General features: G+C 42.9%; 1 protein-coding gene and 1 pseudogene across 14 annotated transcripts in view; both read left to right on the top strand.

Annotated features, from left to right (window-relative positions):
* TANC1 (tetratricopeptide repeat, ankyrin repeat and coiled-coil containing 1) overlaps positions 1-14530 on the top strand; it is a 238009-nt gene that overhangs the window by 129841 nt on the left and 93638 nt on the right. The gene's annotated exons all lie outside the window — the stretch shown is intronic.
* LOC128314039 (tigger transposable element-derived protein 1-like) lies at positions 5795-14515 on the top strand (annotated as a pseudogene).

Consider the following 14530-nt stretch of genomic DNA (forward strand, 5'->3'; position numbering starts at 1 on the left):
TTGAGAGAGGAAGAGACAGAGACACAGAATCTGAAGCAGGCTTCAGGCTCTTAGCTGTCAGCACTGAGCCTGATGCAGGGTTTGAGCTCACAGACCATGAGATTGTGACCTGAGCCAAAGTCAGACACTTAACGGACTAAGCCACTCAGGTGCCTCTACACAAACTTATTTCTAAATGTAACACAGTTGTATCAATTATTTGGGGCTGACTTCCTTCTTCAGCTCTTCATTTAATTCTCAACCTTGCTGAGGCTGTGGAGAACCAATATGATTGATCAGCTTGGGCAAATTGAGGTTAGGGCCAATAACTCATAATCACAGTATGTTGCTACATTAGGATTAGGTCTGGCTTCAAGGAAAAACAATCAAATACATAATAGCTTCAACAAAATAAAAATTTATTTCTCTCCTGTTAGTAATATGGAGTTAGATGGTGCAGGGCTGAGGTGACTTCAACCTGTCTGTCATCAGGGGACCAGGCCCCTGACTTGTGTCCATTCTCTGTGTTAGTTTCCTGGGTCTGCTGTAACAAAGTACTGCAAACTTGGTAGCTTAAAACAATAGCAATTCATTCTCACAGTTCTGGAGGCCAGAATTCAGGAATTAAGGTATGAGCAGAGTTGCACTCCCTCCAGAGGCTCTTGCTTGTCCTAGGTTCTGGGGGCTACCCGTGACCATTTTTTTTTTGTGATTGCATCCCTCCATTCTGTCTCTGTCTTCACATGGCTTTCTCTCTGTGTGGCCGTCTGGTCTCCTTTTTCCTTGCCTCTTTTGTCAGGATACTTGTGATGACATTTTGGGCCCAGCTGGATAGTCCAGGATGATTCCTGTGTCTCAGAATCCTTAACTTAATCACATCCACATGAACCACTTTTCTAAATAAAGAACATTTACAGGTTTCAGAGATTAGGTCATGGACATACTTTTGGGTGCCAGTATCAGCCTGCGACACCTTCCTAACACAAGGTCACCTCATGGTCCGATGGGATTATTAGAGTACCAGCTAGCATGTCAAGATTTCCTATCAGATGGAAGAGAGTGAGGAGAGTAATAAGGGGCCCCTCTCAGCTGGGTTGGCTAGTTTTAAACACTCATCCTTGAAATCCCACCTAACACTCAGTTTCCTTTCTGACTGCACTTACCTAGCTGCCAAGGAGGCTGGAAAATGCACTCTTTGATTTATTTAATGCCCTGTGCTGCTAAAGTATAATTTTCAAGAAAGCAAAAATAGGACATGCAAATATAAAAGGTCATATGTCAACAATTTTATTTAGCTCATTAATTAAGGAGGGAGCAAGTAAGATGTTAAGACCAGTTTAAATGAGAATTTGGATTACAGAGATTTATATTCTCTGCCACACAAAATTCATTTACATTGCTATGGACAGGAATCATTTGCATTGCTATTAAGCTCTTGGAAACGTGCAGAGCCGTAAAATAGTCCAGTTACTAGGAAGCCAGTCAGGAATATAGAATGAGATGGTCTTGGAGAGTCTGCTTTACATAAAACAACCCCTACCACCCCACTCAAGGAATACTCTATAATCTCTTGGCCTCTTTTTTTTTTTTTTTTTTCTTTTTTGAGAGTGAGAGTGAGAGCGAGAACACATGGACACATGCTAGTGAGGGAGGAGCAGAAGGTGAGGGGGAGAGAGAATCTTAAGCAGGCTCCATGCTCAGCTTGGAGACTGACGAGGAGCTCCATCCCAATGTCAAGACGGTGGGATCATGACCTGAGCTGAAATCAAGAGTGGGACCCTTGGGGCGCCTGGGTGGCTCAGTTGGTGAAGTGTCCAACTTCAGCTCAGGTCATGATCTCACGGTTTGGGAGTTCGAGCCATGCGTCGGGCTCTGTGCTGACAGCTCAGAGCCTGGAGCCTGCTTCGGATTCTGTGTCTCCCTCTCTTTCTGCCCCTCCCCTGTTTGCACTTTCTCTCTCTGTCTTTCAAAATTGAATAAACAGGGGCGCCTGGGTGGCTCAGTCGGTTAAGCGACCAACTTCGGCTCAGGTCATGATCTCGCGGTCCGTGAGTTCGAGCCGCGCGTCGGGCTCTGTGCTGACAGCTCAGAGCCTGGAGCCTGTTTCAGATTCTGTGTCTCCCTCTCTCTGACCCTCCCCCGTTCATGCTCTGTCTCTCTCTGTCTCAAAAATGAATAAATATTAAAAAAAAAAAGATAATCCTTTAAAAAAAATTGAATAAACATTAAAAGAGAGAGAGAGAGAGAGAGAGAGAGAAAGAAAGAAAGAAAGAAAGAAAGAAAGAAAGAAAGAAAGAAAGAAAGAAAGAAAGAGTTGGACACTGACCGAAACACCCAGGTACCCCTCTTTGCCTCTAAGTATTGGGTACTTTTTAAAATAGTGACCAGTTAAAAATTAGGTTTTTTTTTTTTTAACACCAAGGTAGAAGGGGATGTGGTGGATGCTGGGACTAGCCTCCAGCTATTTCTGCCTCTCAGTAGGTCAGAGATATTTGCCTAGAATGGAGGTGTCCTACAACTACTGATACTCCCCTACACGGATGGACACCCTAAGTCAGGCCATCCTTTAAAATTTTTTTTTTCATTTTTTATAGCTCTACAATAAAGTTCACTTTTCGTTGTACAGATCTATAGGCTTTAGCAAATGCATAGAGTTCTGTTTTCAGCACCCCCACAGTCAAGTACAGAACAGCTTCCTCACCCCAAAATATTCCCTCAGGCTGCTGCTCTGCCGTCAACCCTTACTTCCTGGGAACAACTAAATCTATGGTTTGTGTTCTCTAGAATGTCATATAAATGCAACGATACAGTACTCAACCTTTGAGTCTGGCTTCTTTCACTGAGTATAAGTACGTTTGAAATTCAAAACTTTGTAGTGGGTCTCAGTACCCCTTTTTATTGCTGAGTATCCCTCTGTTGCATGGATATACTATAGTTTATCCATTCGCCACTTGAATGACATTTCAGTAGCTTCTACTTTGCGGTGATGATGAATAAAGTTGCCATAAACATGTACATGCAGGTTTTTGGGCTAACATTTTCATTTTTCTGAGGTCCGTATCTAGTTGTGGAATTGTTTGGTCACATGGTATGTTTAATTTTATATATAAATGTCAACTCTTTACTAAAGTGATTTGCCGTTTTGCATCTCCACCAGCAACAGAGGAGAGTTCCCCTTGATCTGCGTGCTTGCCATCAGTTTTTACTCCTCCATCCTTTTTTGTTGTTGTTGTTCTTAAATTTTACTATTCTACTATGTGTGTAGTGGTGGCCCGTTGCCCAAGTTAGGCCCTTTTTGTTGGTCTCAGTGCAACCTAGGTTGTAACAATATCCCTTGCTAATATTTCGACCTAATCTTAATAAGCTTATAAACCCTCTTATCCAGAGCAACAGTTCTGATATTTCTCTATAGAAACTGTTGGAGTCTGCATTCTTGCCTTTTCTTGGTCTTGATCTTGTCACCATGAGCAGAGAAGGATTAGTTTTATGTGGGTGTGACAGGATTAGTATAACTGCAAGTAGGTGTGAGGATGGAGCTGAACAAAGTTTTGGGTGTTTCCTTCTATATCCTTATCTCTGAGGTGGGCCATGAAGTTTCCTTTTGGGGGGGAGGGGTTGCATGTGTGTGCATCAGAGGTTTGAGGAGAATGGAGAAGTCTTGGCCTGGTCACTGTGGAGGAATGGGAGGGGAGCTGATGAGTGGGCCATGGGACCTCTCGTCTCCTGCCCTCTCCCAGATAGTTAAGTCCCGCCAACAGGTGGGACCTCTGGATAGACTGGGACTCATGCTTTTCCCTCCCACCTCTTCCCTTACCCCTAAATCTCCCACCCTAGACAGGAAGAATGAATGGAGGTTAGAACAGGATTCCATAATAGCTACTGTGCTGAATATTTGAAAAATAGCCCCAAATCAGGAAATTCCTTAAAAGTGATTAAAGCCAATAGTTGTAATTCATTTAAAGAGCAGAAACTCTTGGTTGTCACAATTAGTATTTGTGCACCCCTTGAGTACACGGTGCTCTAAGGGAGCCAACAAGAGGCAAAGTTCTCTTCCTCAAGCTGCTTTCATTCCACCTCTGTGCACTCTCTGGTGTGATTGCCCCCTGCCTCCCACCCAGCTTAGGTCTTGCCTCTTGCCTCTACTGCTGCTGTCCTCCCCAAGTCACTTAACACTGGCCATGGTGGTTCTTTCTGTCTAATCTTTATACTTGATGGTAAACTTTCAGGACATGGGCAAGGTCTTACATAGCTACACAGGACTGGGTAACCCAGTGATTTTCAAACCTGAGGACACAGTAGAATCACTCTGGTCTGGGATGGGGCTGAGAATTTTCATTTCTAACCAGATCCCTGGTCACGCTGTTGTTCCTGGTCTAGGGACCTACTTTGAGCATACTGATCTGAACCTTCAGGGAAAGAAAGTTCTCAGGGATGCTCCCTGTCTCTTTTCGAAGTCATTACTTCATCATGCAGCAGAGCATAGGGTTTGTTTCCTGCTTGTGTGAATAACAGAACCCTTTCCCTCATGGGCTTCTTCCCTAGTGCTTTAGGGAAACTCTGAAATTACCATTCCAGGAAGGAGTCAGAATTTTTCCCCCCTAGGGGACATCTTAAAACCAAGGTTGTGGTTAGCCATTTATTTGTGATGCTTTGGTTAATGATTATTACCAGCATGACAAAACAACCTTTAGGCATTAGATCTTTATGGTAAATTATAATTACTACCAATAGAGGAGGTAAGGGCTAGAGAGGTCCCCCTATAAACTCAGGTGTGAATGAAAACAAGGCTCAGACAGGGTTCTCTGTCTATACATAGATTCATTAGCAGGCTAGCTCAGTGCAACCATATAACCTGTTTTGTATGCCCAGTAAACTTCCAGCTCAGTTCTTTTAGGGGGTCGGTGCCCTGACAGCACCTTGCATTTAGTGTTAACGGTAGCAAGTATTCCAGGATTTCATAGACAATACATTCGTTTTCCATTGTTGCCCTAAGAAATTACTACAAACATATAAGCTTAAAACAAACTTATTGGGGCGCCTGGGTGGCCCAGTCAGTTACACGGCCAACTTCGGCTCAGGTCATGATCTCGCGGTTCGTGAGTTCGAGCCCTGCGTCGGGCTCTGTGCTGACAACTCAGGGCCCGGAACCTGCTTCGGATTCTGTGTCTCCCTCTCTCTCTGCTCCTCCCCTGCTCATGCTCTGTCTCTCCCTCTCTCTCAAAAATAAATAAACATTAAAAAATTAAAAAAAAAAAAAAAACCAAAAGCTTATTACTCATAGTTCTGTAGGTTAGAAGTCCAGGCACAGCATGGCAAAATTGGTTTCCCTGCTTTGATTTCACAAGACCTACTGAAGATGTTGGCCAGGCTTCAGCCTTTCTGGAGGCTGAGAGGATGAAACATTCCCAAGCTCATTTATAGTGGCAGAATTCAGTGTCATGTGGCTGTAGCATTGAGTCCCCACTTCCTTGCTGGCTCTTGGCTGGGATTGTTCTCAACTTTTAGGGGCTGGCTGCATTCCTTTGCTTGTGGCCCCCTTCCTCCATCTTTACCGCTCACAACGTGTCAAGTCCAGAAGGGTTGAATCCTTCTTATGCTTTGAGTCTCTCTGACCGCTTCCCCCAACCTCTGCCTTATCTTACCTCATACTCTTTTTTTTTTTTAATTTTTTTAAATGTTTATTTATTTTTGAGAGACACAGAAACAGAGTGTGGGCAGGGAAGGGGCAGAGAGAGGGAGAGAGGGAGACACAGAATCCAAAGCAGGCTCCAGGCTCTGAGCTGTCAGCACAGAGCCCAACACGGGGCTCGAGTCCACCACAGGGCTCGAGCCCACAAACCGTGAGATCATGACCTAAGCCGAAGTCAGACGCTTAACCGACTGAGCCACTCAGGCGCCCCTTACCTCATACTCTTTATTACTAATGTGATCTTATCTATACCTAACTCAGATTACACTGACTTGTACCCTCCTTTCCTTACACAAGGCTCTGGGCCCTTGTAAAAGTGTTTCTGGAAGACCCCCAGGGGCACGTCACATGTGCTGATGAGCTGAAGACAGACTCTTCAGTCTTCCTCTTCTGCTTTTAAGGGCTCGTGTGATTACATTGGGTCTATCCTTTGTAAGGCTATTTTAAGGTCAGCTGATTAGTACCTTAATTCTATTTTTTTTCCCCCACACAAAGACACTTTATTAGTTTCCTCTACAAGAGACAGTAAACAGTAACATCAACCTTTTTAACAGAAATCTCAGGTCACTGGAGAGGCCAAATCAATGGGAGAAAGATGAAAATGAGATATTTACGTTAATCAAAGGCACTACAACCCCACCTAAAACCTACTACCACGGTGGTAGCAGGCTCAGGAAGATTAAGCTACGGCAAAAATAATCCCATGTAAATGTTAGAGATCACATAGCAGGAGGTGAGTTTGCTTTCCAGAAGACTGTAGTACAAGGAACATTTGGGCTCGAGAGGGTTATCTGGCCAGGGAAAGGGCAAGATGGCTGAAGGTCAAGTCGAATGGAAAGGAACAGGTACAAAGAAGAATCCAAGCGACACAGTCCCCAAGTAGGGGGTGAAGGATCAGGCTTTTTCTTCCCAAGAAACATTCACTGCCTTGTGTGCTGCCATCCTGTAGCCTTAATTCTAAATTCCGTCTGCAGGACCCCTTCACAGCCGTACCCAGATTGTGTTTCATTTGGTAACCAGGAATCTTGGAGTGACATCTTACAAGGTTCCACCTACCACAGACAGAATTCCACTTATCCTGTCGTTTTGCCTTGGGGCCAGATAATTCTCTGGAATCAGCAGGTAGACCTGGACCTTTTCCTTATTAAGCTAGGACACGTTTCTGCAGGCCTGCTAGAGTTTCTACTGGGGTCATACAAGGGCTAGAGAGTTTCCGGGATGTTTCTGGTTAATCCTCTTAACTCAATATGACTTTTACCACTGCAGATAAATTTCCAACTACATAATAATGATTTACCAAAATCAGGAACTTCACCAGTGTGGAAGTCCATTTCTGACCTCAAGAGTGCTAACTTGTGTTACTGTGGTGGCTGTGGTAGGGATAGCTAGCTGACTGACTAGTAGTGAATGGTCTGCTCTTGAGTGTGGCCTTATGATTAAAGGCTAGTTAACCTCTGGGGTCTGTATTCCAGATTAAGACAACTAATTGCTTTTAGGCAGTAGATTAAAGGCACCCGACATACATTTATATCACATTAACTATACTGAAGTGTTTGGAAATAAAATTTAGGCAATGTGATAGAGTTTTGTTCCCTCATCTGAGAGCTTTAGGAGAGTATGTTGATATCTTTCTTGTTCTCACCCTGGGCCTGGCATGCAGTGGATGCCAGTGGATACTTGAGTAAATAAAGAATTAATTACTTTATTAATTTTTATGAATTAATGCATTTCTATGCTTTGGTATATAAAGACAGTACAGTGTAGGAACAGCAAACATCATTGGAAGAAAGTGGCAACATTACTCAGGGTACATATTTTGTTGAGCTTGGGGTTTATTGTACTCAAAGTGCTGGAAACATGCACACTATAAACTGAGACTTGAAAATCTTTGTCAACATTTATTTTAAAGCTGATATATTGAAAGGAATATGGCTCCATCTTGAAACACTGTTTTCCTACTAGATTTAAGTGCCTGAATGGCAATGCACGTTTATATCACACAGTGCCTTGTGCATTGGGTGAATAAATAAAGGCTGTCTACCCTTCTCAATGCAGTCTTAAAAAAATAAGGTATTTGAAATAAGAAAAAGGAGGCTTATTGAGAGTAATGTTAGGTAACTCTCGTATTTCAATCATCATTAGCAGGTGGCCCATTGTTTTCCTCTCACCAGTTTTTTCTTCCGTAGAATTAGCCTGCATTTTCCCAGACCTTACCTGTCTTTAGAGGAGGTTATATACAGTAGTAACAACTCAGGTTGCACTGACTTACTGTCCTCCTCTCCCTACACAAGGCCCCAGGCAGTCATAAAAGTGTTTCCAGAAGTTTCTGGAAGCCCCCCCCCAAGGGGCAGACCAGAGAAGCTCTTGCTGATGCACTTCTCCTGAAGCCTTGCCTTTCATCAACTTCCAGTACCCAAGATGTAGAGCTGGCTGGGGAGCTTCTTGCTGCCTTTGTCCATTCCTGGAGTAGAGCCATCTCCAGCAGCATTTTAGGTTTTTATATGCAGTCTCTCCCCTGCTTCTTATAGGAGAAATCCAAGTGATGGACAGCACACTGTGCTTGAAATTGCCCTCACTTTGGGTGGAGGCTTCCTGACTGGGGTTGGTTCATTGTCTGGCTCCTTCCCTCAAAGTGAATCCTCCCAAGAAGCTCTCACTCCTCCCAGGTAGGGTTGTGGGTGGTCCCACCAGCTCACCTGCCCTGCCTCAACTCAGCACAGGACAAAGCAACAAGAGAGGACACCTTCATCCCATTTACAGTGTTTGGTGTTCCCATTGTGCCCTCAGGCCAAATTCCTCCCTTTCTCAGTTCGGATTGTGTCTCTTCCTCCCTCCAACACTTTCCTTTTGGGGCACAGGAGGGAGAGGGTCAAATGAAAGCGCTAAGTATTGTGCCCTTTAAAAATCCCGACTGTGATCTGATCGTTTACCAGAGTTTACCATTTGGGAACTGACTAATGACATTTGCTTAAGTGATAAAGCTTCCCTCCCCCAAAGGAGATTCTCTTACTTATCCTTTTTATCATTCCCCTCTTGTTGTGGACATTTCCCAATGTAATATGAAAACCCCAGACCAGATAAAATTGAAAGGAACCTTTTCTGTAAAAGTTCAAGATGCTTAAAAAAGAAAATAAAAACAAAACCCTCTAAAATGATTGATAATACAAAGTTCCACTTTTCATAGTCTCCAGATGTTGTGAAAAATGTAAGACTGCTTTAAATGCAATAAATAGCCTCAGGTGTTCCACATCCCAAATACTGCTTTCATATATATAATTATTTTTAACTGAAACACTCAGAAATGTAAAGTAACCCCTGCCCTTCTGTCTTTCACTGCCTGGAGATAAAGCCCAGTTTGGTTTATTTCTGCCATCCCTTTTTAAAAATATTCCTTATATGGCAGTTTCTAAGCAGCAGAATAGTCAGCTATGTGATTAAAATGTCAAAAAGAGTAGGAAAACTGGCCGCTGGGAAAAGTACATTTGGAGATTTCCATAGGCAGAGGACTGAATGGGAAGCATGCCTGCCTCTGAGGCTGGAGACTGAAGTGATTAAGGCTGGGCTGCTGATCCCCCTCCCAGGCTGACACAGGTCCTGCTGAACTGTGAAAGGAGATGGCAGGAGCTCTTCTTGTGCAAGCTGAGTACTGGGTGCCTGTTTAACCTCTTCGGGGCACAATCTGTGTCTCTTTGTCTTAAGAGCCCTTTATCTTTAAAGTCGAGGACCCTTCCCTTGTATCACATAGTAGAGAATGGGAATGGGGGTGGGGGAATCTGGATGAGGTAAAGGATCCATAGTTACTATGAAATGAGTTATAATTGAGAACAATTCCCATTTATGATTGAGAACATTCTCCATTGGTACCCCAACCATGACCCTAGACTCTGCTTAGACCTGAGGGAAGAAGGGTGGTTGGTCCTCCTTAGGGGCCCTGCCCATAGTAGCCTATGCTTTTCTACTTGATACTCTTAGTACCAAAGCATGGCCATGGTCCCAGCCATACCTAGTAAGTATATCGGAATCTTCATTTTTTTAAAGAAGTTCATTTTGTTGGGATGAGCACTGGGTGTTGTATGTAAGCCAATTTGACAATAAATTATGTATTTTTTAAAAAGTTCATTTATTTTGAGAGTGAGAGAGAGGGTGAGTAGGGTAGGAGCAGAAAGAGAGGGAGGGGAGGGAGGGAGATAGAGAATCGTAAGCAGTCTCCACACTGGCAGCATAGAGTCTTACATGGGGCTTGATCTCACAGACCATGAGTTCATGACCTGAGCCAAAATCAAGAGTTGAACCTTAACCAACTGATCCACCCAGGCACCCTTCCTACTGTTTTTGTTTTTTGTTTTTTTTTTTTTAAGTAATCTCTACACCTAATGTGGGGCTTGAATTTTCAACCCCAAGATCAGGAGTCACATACTGTATCGACGGAGCCAGCCAGACACCCCTAGCTGATTTTCAAGCTAATACCTGACAGTCTTGTATCATATCGTTTCTAAGGAACTCTTGCCTTAAAACATAGTAGCCAAAGTACCATGCTTTCTGCATAATTAGTATGTAGCATTATATTCTGGCTAATTTGCAGGGATTAACCTGATAGGGAAGGGCAAGGGATATTACTTTAAGGTAGTTTATGCTTGGGAACATTGAGCATTTTACTTTAAACAAAGAGCTGTGTGTAGGGGTACCTGGATGTTCGAGGTCTGCTGTTAGCCCAGAGCCTTCTTTGGATCCTCTGTCCCCATCTTTCTGCCCTTGCCCCACTTGGGCTAGCGCTCGCTCGCTCTCTCTCTCTCTCTCTCTCTCCCAAAAAAAAAAAAAAAATTAAAATTTTTAAAAAGCTGTGTGTAGGAGGCAGCTGGGTAGTAATATCCTTGAGTAAGAGGGTAGTAGGGAGATGGAATTCTCAATTTGGGTCTGTTGATAAGGAATGCGGCCACTTCATTTTGGGGGAGTTTTTTTGTTTCAGTGGCATAGAAATCAGTGTCATTGTGGTTTAATAGACAGCAATTCAGGTGTAAGATGGGTGCCTGGTGATCACATGGCTCCTAGTGGGGTAGCCTCTCTTTTCGTCATCCTTCAGTCATTCTTATCAGTTGCCCACCACATGGATCCTAGGTGCCCTTTGTCATGGTAGCCCCTTGGGTAGTGGAAGCAGTAACTCTCCTCATTCTGGAGGGTGTTCCTCCTATTTTATCTGATTCCTCAGAGTCCTTTTCTTGTTTCAGTTGGTGTCTTTCAGGACCTTTCCTTGACCTTCTGATTCTAGTTTGTATGTTGGGAGGAACAAAGAAGCTGATTGAAAGTGCCGGATAGGTGTTGAGGTATTGAGGACAGGCTTTGTAATACAGTGGTCAGGGATCTACCATTTCTTTCTTTCTTTTTTTTTTTAAATGTTTATTTTTGAGAGAGAGAGCAAGAGCCAGTGCAAGCAGGGGAGGGACAGAGAGAGAGGGAGATACAGAATCCAAAGCAGGCTCCAGGCTCCGAACTGTCAGCGTGGAGCCCGATGCAGGGCTCGAACCTACAAACCTTGACCTGAGCTGAAGTTGGCTGCTTAACTGACTGAGCCACCTAGGAGCCCCAGGGATCTACCATTTCTTTCAGGGGATGTCCCCAACTGGTTACCTACAGGTCTTTTCTCTTGGTGACTTTCTCCAGAGAAGAATCCTCTAATGTCTCTCTCTGTCACGTGTGAGTGCTCACTGCCTGTGTTTTCATGGCTAAACGCAGGGGTGCATCTGGGGCCTACCAATCCGCATGTGGAATTTTTCTTAATCCCAGTTTTTTAGTTTAGCACTTAAGAGTTTAGCTCGAGTCTCTATGGTCTTGGCATTCAGCCTTTCCAGAGGAAAACCTCAGCCTCCAGGATGAGAGAGAGAATGCTTCCTAGTTCTGAGGGTCTAATTCTCCCTTCAGTAGATTCTCAAGACCTGATCTTGTGTGCCTTCAGAGGTGCCTTGTGTCCCTGAGGCTGAGCCTTCCTGTCCCCTCCCCCAGTGCTAACCTTTTCTAGTCTGCTCAATTCACTGCTCCTTGGCAAACTTTTCCCACTTTCAGAAGTTTGGTTTCTTGCCTATGGTGTTCTCCTTTTCCCATTGGTCTCTCAGATCCCTTTACTGCAACTTTAATGATATTTTGAAAAGGAGTGTTCATCTGCTATGTTTAATGGAAAGTGTGCAAAGATTCTCTAATGAGCAGTTGAGAGGAGGAAGGAACAAAACCTCTATAGTTATAAATTTTTCTTATTTTATAGCGTTTTGAGGTTCAGCTGTTTGTGGAAAGCACTTTAAATAAAAGGATCATGTTGAGAGCAGTTGTTTATACAGGCATACCTCATTTTATTGCACTTCAGAGATGTTGCATTTTTGCAAATTGAAGATTTGTGGCAACCCTATCTCCAGCAACTCTGTTGGCACCATTTTTCCAGCTGCATTTGCTCACTTCATGTCTCTGTGTCACATTTTGGTAATTCTCACAGTATTTCAAGCTTTTCCATTACTGTCTTATTGTGAATCTGTGGTCAGTGATCTTTAACTATTGTAATTGTTTTGGGGTGCCACGAACCATACCCATATAAGACGGAAACTTAATTGATAAATGTTGGGTGTGTTCTGAATGTTGCACCAATACAACAGTTTTGAAATTAGGCCACTTAATTTAACCCTATAATGTCCTCTAAGTGTTCAAGGGAAAAGAGTCACATGTCTCTCACTTTAAATCAAAAGCTGGAAATGATTAAGCTTAGTGAGGAAGACATATCAAAAACTGAGAAAGCTAGCTTTGGCATCAGATAGTTAGCCAAGCTAACTGTGAATGTAGAGGAAAAGTTCTTGAAGGAAATTAAAAGTGCTACTCCAGTGAACACATCAATGAAAGGAAAGCAAAAACAGCCTTATTGTTGATAGGGAGAAAGTTTTAATGATCTGGATAGAAAATCAAACTAGCCACCACCTTTTCTTAAGCCAAAGGCTAATCCAGAGCAAGACCCTAACTGTTTTCAATTCTGTTAAGGCTGAGAGAGGTGAGGATGCTGTAGAAGAAAAGTTTGTTGCTAGCAGAGGTTGGTTCATAAGATTTAAGGAAAGAAGCCATCTTCATAACATAAAAGTATCAGGTGAAGCAGCAAGTGCTGATGTAGAAGCTGCGGCAAGTTATCCAGAATATCTAACTAAGGTCATTACTGAAAGTGGCTATGATAAACAACAGATTTTCAGTGTAGACGAAATCGCCTTCTATTGGAAAATCCCACCTAGGACATTCATAACTAGAGAAGAGAAGTCCATGCCTGGCTTTAAAGCTTCAAAGGGGTCAGGGTGACTCTTGTTAGGGGCTAATGCAGCTGGTGACTTTAAGTTGAAACCAATGCTCATTTACCAGTCTGCAAATCCTAGGGTCCTTAAGAATTATACTAAATGTATTCTGCCTGTGCTCTATAAGTGGGACAACAAAGCCTGGATGACAGGACTTCTGCTTCTGTTTACGACATGGTTTACTGAATATTTTTTTAATGTTTATTCATTTTTGAGACACAGAGTGTGCACAAGCTGGGAGGGGCAGAGAGAGATAGAATCCAAAGCTGACTCCAGGCTCTGAGCTGTCAACACAGAGCCCAATGCGGGGCTCGAACTCACAGTCCACAAGATCATGACCTGAGCCAAAGTCAGACACTGAACCAACTGAGCCATGCAGGCAGGCTCCTTAGTTTACTGAATATTTTAAGCCCACTGTTGAGATCTGCTCAGAGTAAGATTGCTTTCAAAATACTTCTGCTCATTTATAATTCCCATGGTCACTCAAGAGCTCTGATAGAGATGTACAACAGGCTTAATGTTGTTTTCATGGCTGTTAACATGGTGCTCATTTTGCAGCCTGACCAAGGAGTAATTCCAACTTTTAGGTCTTATTTAAGAAATATGTTTTGTAAGGCTATCAATCCCTCAGATAGTGGTTCCTTTGATGAATCGGGCAAAATAAATTGAAAACCTTCTGGAAAGGATTCACCATTCTAGATGTCCTTAAGAATATTTGTGATTCATGGGAAGAGGTCAACATATCAACATGAACAGGAGTTTGGAAGAGGCTGATTCCAACCTTCAGCAATGACTTTGAGAGTTCCAAGACTTCAGTAGAGGAAGTAACTGCAGATGTGGTGGAAACAGCAAGACAACTAGAATTAGAAGTGGAGCCTGAAGATGGGACTGAATTGTTGCAATCTCATGATACAACTTTAATGGATGAGGAGTTGATTTTTATGGATAAACAGTTTCTACTCCCCATGAAGATACTGTAAATATTGTTAAAATGACAACAAAGGATTTAGAATACTACATAAACTTAGTTGATAAAGTAGTAGCAGTGTTTGACTGCTAGAGGTTTGACTCTAATTATGAATGAAATTTTGTGGGTAAAATACTATTAAACAGCATCACATATAGAGAAATCATTCATGGAAGAGTCAATTGATGTGGCAAACTTCATTGTTGTCTTGTGTTAAGAAATAGCCACAGCCATCCTAGCCTTCAGCAACCACCACTGTGATCTGTCCACAGCCATCAACATCAAGGCAAGACCTTCCACCAGCAAAAGGATTACTAATCACTGAAAGCTCGGATGATAGTTGACATTGTTAACAGTAAAGTAATTCTTAAAAAAAAAAAAAAACCACTATTTATTTTGAGAGAGAGAGCATGTGTGTGCGCAGGGGAGGGGCAGAGAGAGAGAGAGAGAGAGAGAAAGAGAATCCCAAGCAGGCTCTGGATCTCACAAACTGTGAGATCACGACTTCAGCTGAAATCAAAAGATGCTTTGGACTGAGCCACCCAGGCACCCCAATAAAGTAATTCTTTTTTTAAAAAAATTTTT

The sequence above is a fragment of the Acinonyx jubatus genome, chromosome C1 (assembly GCF_027475565.1).
Source record: "Acinonyx jubatus isolate Ajub_Pintada_27869175 chromosome C1, VMU_Ajub_asm_v1.0, whole genome shotgun sequence".
NCBI lineage: Eukaryota > Metazoa > Chordata > Mammalia > Carnivora > Felidae > Acinonyx > Acinonyx jubatus.